The 7,985-nt window shown below is 40.4% G+C and overlaps 1 long non-coding RNA gene across 6 annotated transcripts; it reads left to right on the forward strand.

Annotated features, from left to right (window-relative positions):
• Nucleotides 1–68: 68 nt before the first annotated feature.
• Nucleotides 69–4,525, forward strand: LOC119326945. Of its 6 annotated transcripts, none has more exons than XR_005158312.1 (10): nucleotides 69–203; nucleotides 321–402; nucleotides 590–639; nucleotides 720–912; nucleotides 1,106–1,503; nucleotides 1,709–2,051; nucleotides 2,910–3,221; nucleotides 3,303–3,509; nucleotides 3,591–3,645; nucleotides 4,246–4,525. It is a non-coding gene; the product is annotated as an uncharacterized LOC119326945 (long non-coding RNA). The 6 variants fall into 6 exon arrangements; XR_005158318.1 differs by having other exon boundaries at nucleotides 75–203; nucleotides 299–639; nucleotides 1,106–1,234; nucleotides 1,301–1,503; XR_005158306.1 differs by having other exon boundaries at nucleotides 75–203; nucleotides 299–402; nucleotides 583–639.
• Nucleotides 4,526–7,985: the final 3,460 nt, after the last annotated feature.

Genomic DNA, 7,985 nt, shown 5'->3' on the forward strand with positions numbered 1-7,985 from the left:
GCCCGCCCCGCTGCCTCGCGCCGCCGGAGCCACGGGAAGCGGCCGCGGGTCGTCGGGAGCCCGCCCCCGCCACGGGTCGCCGGGAGCCGCTGGCCGCCGGAGCCGCGCCCTTGGTCGCGGGCCGCCGTTCCTCCCGCTCCTTTCGCCGCGCCCCGGTCCTCTTCTGCTTCCCGGCGGCCAAGTGCGAGCGTAGAAGCAAGCAAGTAAGCTCAGCTATTCCTAATTTGCAGACTACACACTACCTACCTTTTTGCGTTCAGAATGTTGGCCCTCTTAGACTCTGTTTCACATTTGCTAGTGTTTGTGTGTTTCAACCAAAGGGATTGAGCAATTTCACCAGTAAGATGTATAAATGCCCCAACAGAGGTGAATTTTCTGAGTAATACGGTCCTTCTATCAGAGGTGAATTTTCTGAGTCATGCTTCATGATGTCTAATATTTACTGTCTTTGTACCAACTATCTTCAAGAAAGTCATATGGCCCAGATAAAAAATTCCTATTCACCTAGATTTAAAGTTGATCAAAGTTATTTCTCACCAGAGGCATAAGGGTTTTCTACCTAACCTTCTCACCCTTCCTAAGTATCCAGGTATAATTTTGTTCTGTGGTTGGCGATGTGCTATCCACGGTATGATAATGGTAAGTTAACCTTGACATTTTGCCAGGATTGATGTACGCTTCAGCAAATTCTGGATATTAATGTTGGTGTTGTTGTGTAGGTTCTAGAAGCATTTCTTGCTCCAGGATCTGAATTGTGGATGTTTAATGAGGTGGCAGAGAAAAAGAGGGAGAAAAACTGACTGATGATAGTATGGATATTTTTGGACTAACAAACATTAAATTGTACACAAAGAAGGGAATGTTCTCATCAGGTGGCACTTAGAAAGCTTGCCTCTTGAGACCTTTGATTCTGTGAGTATATGCTCCATCGTAGAGATAAATAGATTGCTCTGAACTTTTCTGTTCAAACAATTATTATTTTTATGAATCAGCCAATGTGGTCCAAAATGGCAAGTCAGCATTGCCCTGCATTTCTTCTACTCAAGTTTACCTGTGCTGAAGCTACCAATGCTAACTTTGGAACCACAAATTTTGATTCTTGTAGATGAGTCGGTGGAGGACTCCATTGTACAATTAGATTCATGGTGCTTAGCTACACTTCTTCTAATTCATGACGTTCATGCGAGCAACAAGCAGCCTGGCTGTGACATACTATATAACTGACAGTTCACAGGTAACCCAAACGTCTTCCGTTGAAGGAGTCAAAATCACATCTACGTCACAATGGCTTTTCTCACAGCTCCTGGATTCGGGAGATGTAGCATGCACTGGAGAAATCGATAACAATCAGTGAAATACTGGACTCGAGAACAATAAACCTTGTATCTATCTCCAAATTCAGCGATTACGTTCTGTCAAATGAACTTGTTAGTATTTCATTAGCCATGGTGGCAGAAGACAACCAAATCGACAGTGTTTCTCGAGGAACTCTTCGCTGAGGAGGTACTATGTAAAATGTGACATGCTTTGAATTGTGCTTTAATAGTTCAAAATCATGCCTTTTCGACAATCTATGTCTACAGGCCACACTTCCCAGCTAACAATGACTTCAAGTATCTCTATTTAATGATGCACCATATGTTAGTTTATAAAGTTAACCACCGACTTGCCTTAGATCTCATCTGACCGTGGTAATCGTATGTTACAGGAAAACAAGGTGTGCATACGGTCTGCTGAGTTTTACCTGTACGGACAAGAGGAGTTGAGCTTCCTTGACATAATGGCCAGGGCTCGTGAGAGAGACGAGATTGTGACCGGCTCCGTTCGCCGCCGTCCGGGCAGCACGACCTTGCCGCCCCTCGCTCCTCGCCGCCGTCAGCAACACCACGGCTGGACCTGCTGCCCCTCGCTCCTCGCCGCCGTCCGCAGCAACACCACGACCCTGCCGCCCTGTGGTCCTCACCGCTGTCCGCAAGCCCGCACGGTCCAGCCGCCTCTTGGTGCCGGTCTTGAGTTTGTTAACTGCATTGCACCGCCCTGCCGCTCTGAAGGTTTGTCGCCCGTAGAAATTTGAGGGAGATTCACTGCTTTGTTGCTTCAAAATATGTCAAATTAGGCCATCAATTCAAGTCAGACCAGTGAATACATTGGTTCCATACTGCTGCCTTTATACTAATTTTTGGAGTTGCACATGCCTCACACAGCATGCACATGCCTGATGGACTGAAACTTTACACCTCGTGCAGTAATGTGTCTTCTTCACTTAAATGCAAACAAGTTCAGATTAATCCTTTTTGGAGTTCGCCTCTTAATAAGTTTGGATTACGATGTACTTAGTTCTGTGCTGTCGGATGTAAACTGCGGATTTTGTAGACTACACCGCTCACCGATCTGTTATTTGCCTCACACAGCACATCTACAAATTTACTGCCCCTTATTATGTCAAATTAGGGCCCAACAATTGCTTCAAATTAGGCCCCAACAACCCAACCAACCATACCTCCAATGAGCACATCGTAATATATCTGAAATTCATACCATGTTGTTTGATTTCACTTATTACATCGTGCCATGTTAATGAAAACATAACTCATGTTCATCCGATACTGCCCTCAACTATGGTGATAAGCGAATTAGAAAATACAAATTCATCTCAGCCATCATTGCTACCAGGCTCCTAAGCCATTGACCATCTCCTTGGCTTCTCTATCAATTGGTTTATGGTGCTGCTGAGGAGCTTTCATGATTCTGTGATATTCTTCGCAAGTAGATCAGGTGCAATGCTTTGGTTTCAAATGACCCTTCCCAATTTAGTATAAGTTATTCATTACTTTGGTTCTGTACTGCTAATGCTGGGGGCTTCTGTTCCTTCCTCTGTTTTGTTTAACATTTCTGCTGATGAAACGCAGATGGCAAGCACAATCCAGATGCACATACGTTCATGTCAGGAATCATTCTCCGTTTACGGACCTAACCAACACATCTGCAATTGGGAATGAAAATCAGGACCCGCAGCAAAATAGCAGTCAGTCTGCATATGCCCAAATATCTGTTGAGAAAGAATCAGCATCCCTGCACTGGCGTCGTGTAAACCTCCAACAGAAGATTCCTTCAGCTGGGGATAGATGTTACCCATGATCCGGTTGCATGCACACATGCTTCTTCACTAGGGTCTGTGCAATGTATTGCTTTTAGCAACATAACCAGCACACATACAGATGGTATATTCATCCACTTCATATAAGATTGCATTGTTGCACCTATTACTATTGTTTATAAATTCATCTCCTATTTTATTGTAGGGTGTACATCTACAAGCTCCGCGAGTCATCGTCTCGAAGAAGTAAATGGTGGCCGAAAATTAAGAAGTGGCACCAGTTGGTATGCCGGCCTATCCAATGAACAGAGGGCATAGTGCTTAAATAAACAGCGGATTGCGCGGCTAAAAAGAAAACAGACCTCAAACAAAGATAATGTCGATGCCACTCAGAGTTCCTCTTTTCCAGTTGGTAAGACGAACTCCAAATAGGAGATACAAATGGACCATCTTCATTCTAAAATATGAGTTGCTCTACTATTGTGATGTACAGGTGCAACCTCCATGGCGCCACCCTCCATGAGGTCATCTCTTCCGGCCGTGCAAAGGTCTGGAGCTAGACCCTGCAGAACATTTTAGACCATCTATATTACTACTAATAGTAGTAGCAGCAGCATAATAATACAGGATTGGCCCCAACGATAATGATTTTGGTCCGATATTTAACCTTCACTTTCCCTGGTATTTTCTCTCTCAAGGTCTTTAAAGAGGCCTTTTGTTTTCCGCCTTCCAGACTGGCTCTGGTGCATTCTGGATCCATTGTTTAGTAGTATGCTGCATTGATCATACATGAGGCTCTATTTCTAGCCTTTTTATTCATTTTGTTAATTATGAAAACACTAATGTAAGGAGTTGTATCAGTATATTATATGTCATCGGAGATGAATGATGAAAGATTCAAGCCTTGATTCTACCAGGGTGATTGAAAACAAAGTCATATTTGTCGCTTTTTTTATATTCAGAATTGAATTCTACTCATTATGCTCGTACACATATATTTGCTCTTCGTGCTAGGCATGTAGGAATTGTTCCCAAATTATTTGTTTCATATGAGATGACGCAATACTTTGAAATCTTAGACCTTTGTATTTCAAACTTATTTTTTCCAGTGCATAGTATCTAACCGTGGGTTTTTTCCTCATGTGCAGAGTGCTACAGTTGGATATTTGTTCAAGACAATTATGTCTGAAGTTCAAACTGCTATCATAAAAGCATTTGCTCCGGTGTTCTAAAGTTTTTCGGTGAAGTGTAATGTATTCGACCATTAGTGACACTACTGACCATAAGCCATAGTACCAACGATGTTATTTCCAATTTGAAATTTGTGTCCGTTGTGACTAATAAGTAACCTGCTCAGGATACTCTTATTTGTATATATTTTGAAACTGTTTCCTGATTGATGTATTAGAAGAGTGTGGTTAGTCTAGATTTAATCAGTATACTTCAGTTTGGTTTAGTTCAGGGCATATAGTACAAGAAAATACCAAAATTATCTGCTGCGAAGAACACGTCAGACATGCTTTTTCAATCTCCCTGTACTTCTATGGTTCTGAATTTTCTATTGTAGAACTGTACAACAAGTTAGTTTGTTATTCAAGCAAAATCCATTTATTATAAAAAGTGTGCATGGATTGCTCAATTACTAGGATTGTAGCCCATTAGGTAGTTCCAAATCCATTTATTTTGTAGAACATTGGCTATTTCATCAGTCTAAAAATTAAGGTAGCTCAATAGGATTGTATACTAACATTAGCTTATTTAGTGACTATAATTTGCGGCTAATGGTAATCATATTAGTTAGGGGGTTGTGAGTTATATGAAATATGGGATAGAAAGGTTTATTGAACATATATTAGCTTATTTAGTGACTTCGTAATTTAGGGCTAATGACAGTTCCATGTTAGTTAGGGAGTTGTCCAGTTTCATGTATGTTTGTGTGTCAGAGACATGAACATTATCATTTCATGCCATATTAATTTTTCCTATACATCACAATAGGCGCAAAACAATCGTTTCCCGAATGAGACCGGAACATTTGTCTTTTCATGCCATGCAAAATATTCTTATAAATTTTTTATTTGAATAAGTGACTCTTAACTAGGATGAATGAGGAAATATATCTTTCAAGTGCATACGTGCGTTGCACGTACACGTTTACTAGTAATGCTAAGTATGAATCATCATCACACGAGATGCCAATGAATGATACTAATTGAATACAACTCACAACAATGGAATAACTTAGTTGATAACAACTAGCCTAAAGATCAAGCACTATATTATCACACAACACTATCATGCTAGTTGTGACTTATAAGCAAAAGAGAAAGGCATACTAACAAGTAAACATCTAGGCCATGGCATCAATCACATCAAGCAATGTACCATAGTAGCATGAATAACAAGGACATGATCATGACATGCATTTTCTATCTAGTTATTACACTTGTAAAGACATAAGCTACGTAAGTAGGGAAGATCTATAACATGAATTGATACATGCACAATATGCATCTAGTTATGTTCTTACAACATCATGGAATGATATTGATCAAGCAAGATGGAATCATACACAACTAGCATGTATCTCTACGAAGCAAAGTCTAACAATATACACCATCATATCGTAAATCCTAGCAATGTTATAACACATGGCAATCATACAATAAAACATGCATTCAATGTTTGAACAAGCTCTAGCATTGTAAGGTAATAAACTAAAGTAAATGATCACACGTGATAATTACCAAGATGTAATAAACTAAGTTCTATGCCACAAGAATAACTTATATTTAGTAATACAAATATGAACCATGATATAAAGCAACTAACCATGTGATATATCATAACAACATCTACAAAATAAGAGTAATAACTAAGTAATAATATTCTATGCAATGAACTATAATGTAGTCATTTCCAAATAACAACGCATTTCATTTGACATTTAGTATGAAAAGAACTATGCGACATGGTATTGATTCAAACCAATAAAACAAGCATGTGACATGGATGGAAATTAATATGTAAAGCATATCTAAAACACCGCGACGCTAAACAAAAATTAAAATAAGACATGAAGTATTTCATGATTCGATAAACCAAGAAAGCTTAGAATAATTTATGGAATTATACGCACGATGAACATTCATAAAAGAATTGTACGTGTGCACAAGACATGAATACATGATGCAAAAAAAAATACCCAACACGAGACAACGTCCAAAACTATAATAGGTAAATGAAAGAAATACTTACAATAAATCTAGTCAGTCACATCTAACTCTTAAACTTATGAAATAATTAGGAGCGACTCCTAGGCATGTCATCAACATATAAAAACATCAAACTAACAGAAGATTTCACCGATCAACTACTATACATGATAATCATTCGCAGAAACTTGTACATAGTCATATCATACGATTACGTACTACACAAAAGAAAAATATCACATAACTATAATTGGTAAAATATTTAAATGGCAAGTCATATAACACACCAAAAACTACGGGGCGGATACCATGCACTCCTAGGCATATCATGAGCATAAAAATATATTAGACAAACTAATAAAATTATCGAACTCAGGCCAAGGTTTTGAGGAACGGTGAGATGAACCCGACGAACGGGGTCGAAGAAGTTTTGCAAAAAAATCATGTGTGGTCGATCAACGGTGTGGAAGAAGATGTTGGCGTGCTCCTGCACGCGAGGCAAACAAATTAACGCGGATGGAGTCATCGGACAGGTCCTCGTGACAGCGGCGGCGATCCCAAGTGGTAATAGCGGCACGCCTCCGCCGTGTGCGCGGCCAACTACTACAATAGACTAGAATTAGTTGTCTAGGAGGTAGATTAAATAGGATAGAGTACACGTGCAAAAGGAATTGGACCAAAACTCACTGAGCGCGACGTAACACTGCAATGAACTTGAAGAACAGTGTTCGCGGACATGTGCAATTCTTCACGTGTGGTCAACGGAACGCGTTCCTTCTTCTCTGAATGGAATCATGGCATGAAGGAGAAGAACCTGGCGCAAGGGTTTGGACGGAGATGATCAGAGCCATCTGGTTCGAGACCTTGCGTCCATGGAACACCATTTGTTTGCAGAGTGTTCTGGAGAGAAAGAGGAAGGGAGAGGGCATAAGCTAGGAGGGAAATGAGAGAGGGGGTTGGGGATCACGTCCTCATATCTCCAGTTCTGGAAACGGTAGCAATTAAAGAGGCAAGTGGAGGAAGGAGTTTCCATGGCAGTACGTTTTGCCTTATGTACACTGTGAACGTAAAGAGGAGAGGAGGAGAAGAGGCGTTGGTTGGGAGAGAAAGGAAGTTGAGGGAAATAGGCAGGGAGGCGGAATTAAAGGAAGGGCATCAGTTAACATGCGTGGTGGCTGTTGAGGTTTCCTCTTCTGTCAGTTGTGAACGTGAACCTACAGGAAGGAGAGGAGGTGCTAGCTAGGAGAGCTGGGGTGTTGGCCTAGTTCGGCTAGGCCCAAGTGGGAGAGAAAGAAAATATAAAAGTTGGCCTTTGGCCCATTCCTGTTGAGAGAACAGGGAATAGAGAAAAAAAATGTTGTAGAATGGGCTTAGCAAATTTGGCCTAGAGTTTAACATATGGAAAAGAACTGACTTCTCTTTTGGAAACTATAGAGAACTAATGGAAGCTGAAACAAATATCAAACAATCCAAGAAATCCACGAAAATGCAGACTCGCATATTTAAATGTGTTGAAGACAAAAGATAGAACCCAACTAGAAGAAAAGAACAATTAAATCCTCGAAAATTAAATCCTCGAAATAATAAAAGACCAATTTAAGCTTTGTTAACAAATAAAACAAACGAAATTTTCTCGCCCTGATTTTTGAAAACTTTTTCTTAAACATTTCGAG

Source organism: Triticum dicoccoides, chromosome 1B (assembly GCF_002162155.2).
Source record: "Triticum dicoccoides isolate Atlit2015 ecotype Zavitan chromosome 1B, WEW_v2.0, whole genome shotgun sequence".
Classification (NCBI taxonomy): domain Eukaryota; kingdom Viridiplantae; phylum Streptophyta; class Magnoliopsida; order Poales; family Poaceae; genus Triticum; species Triticum dicoccoides.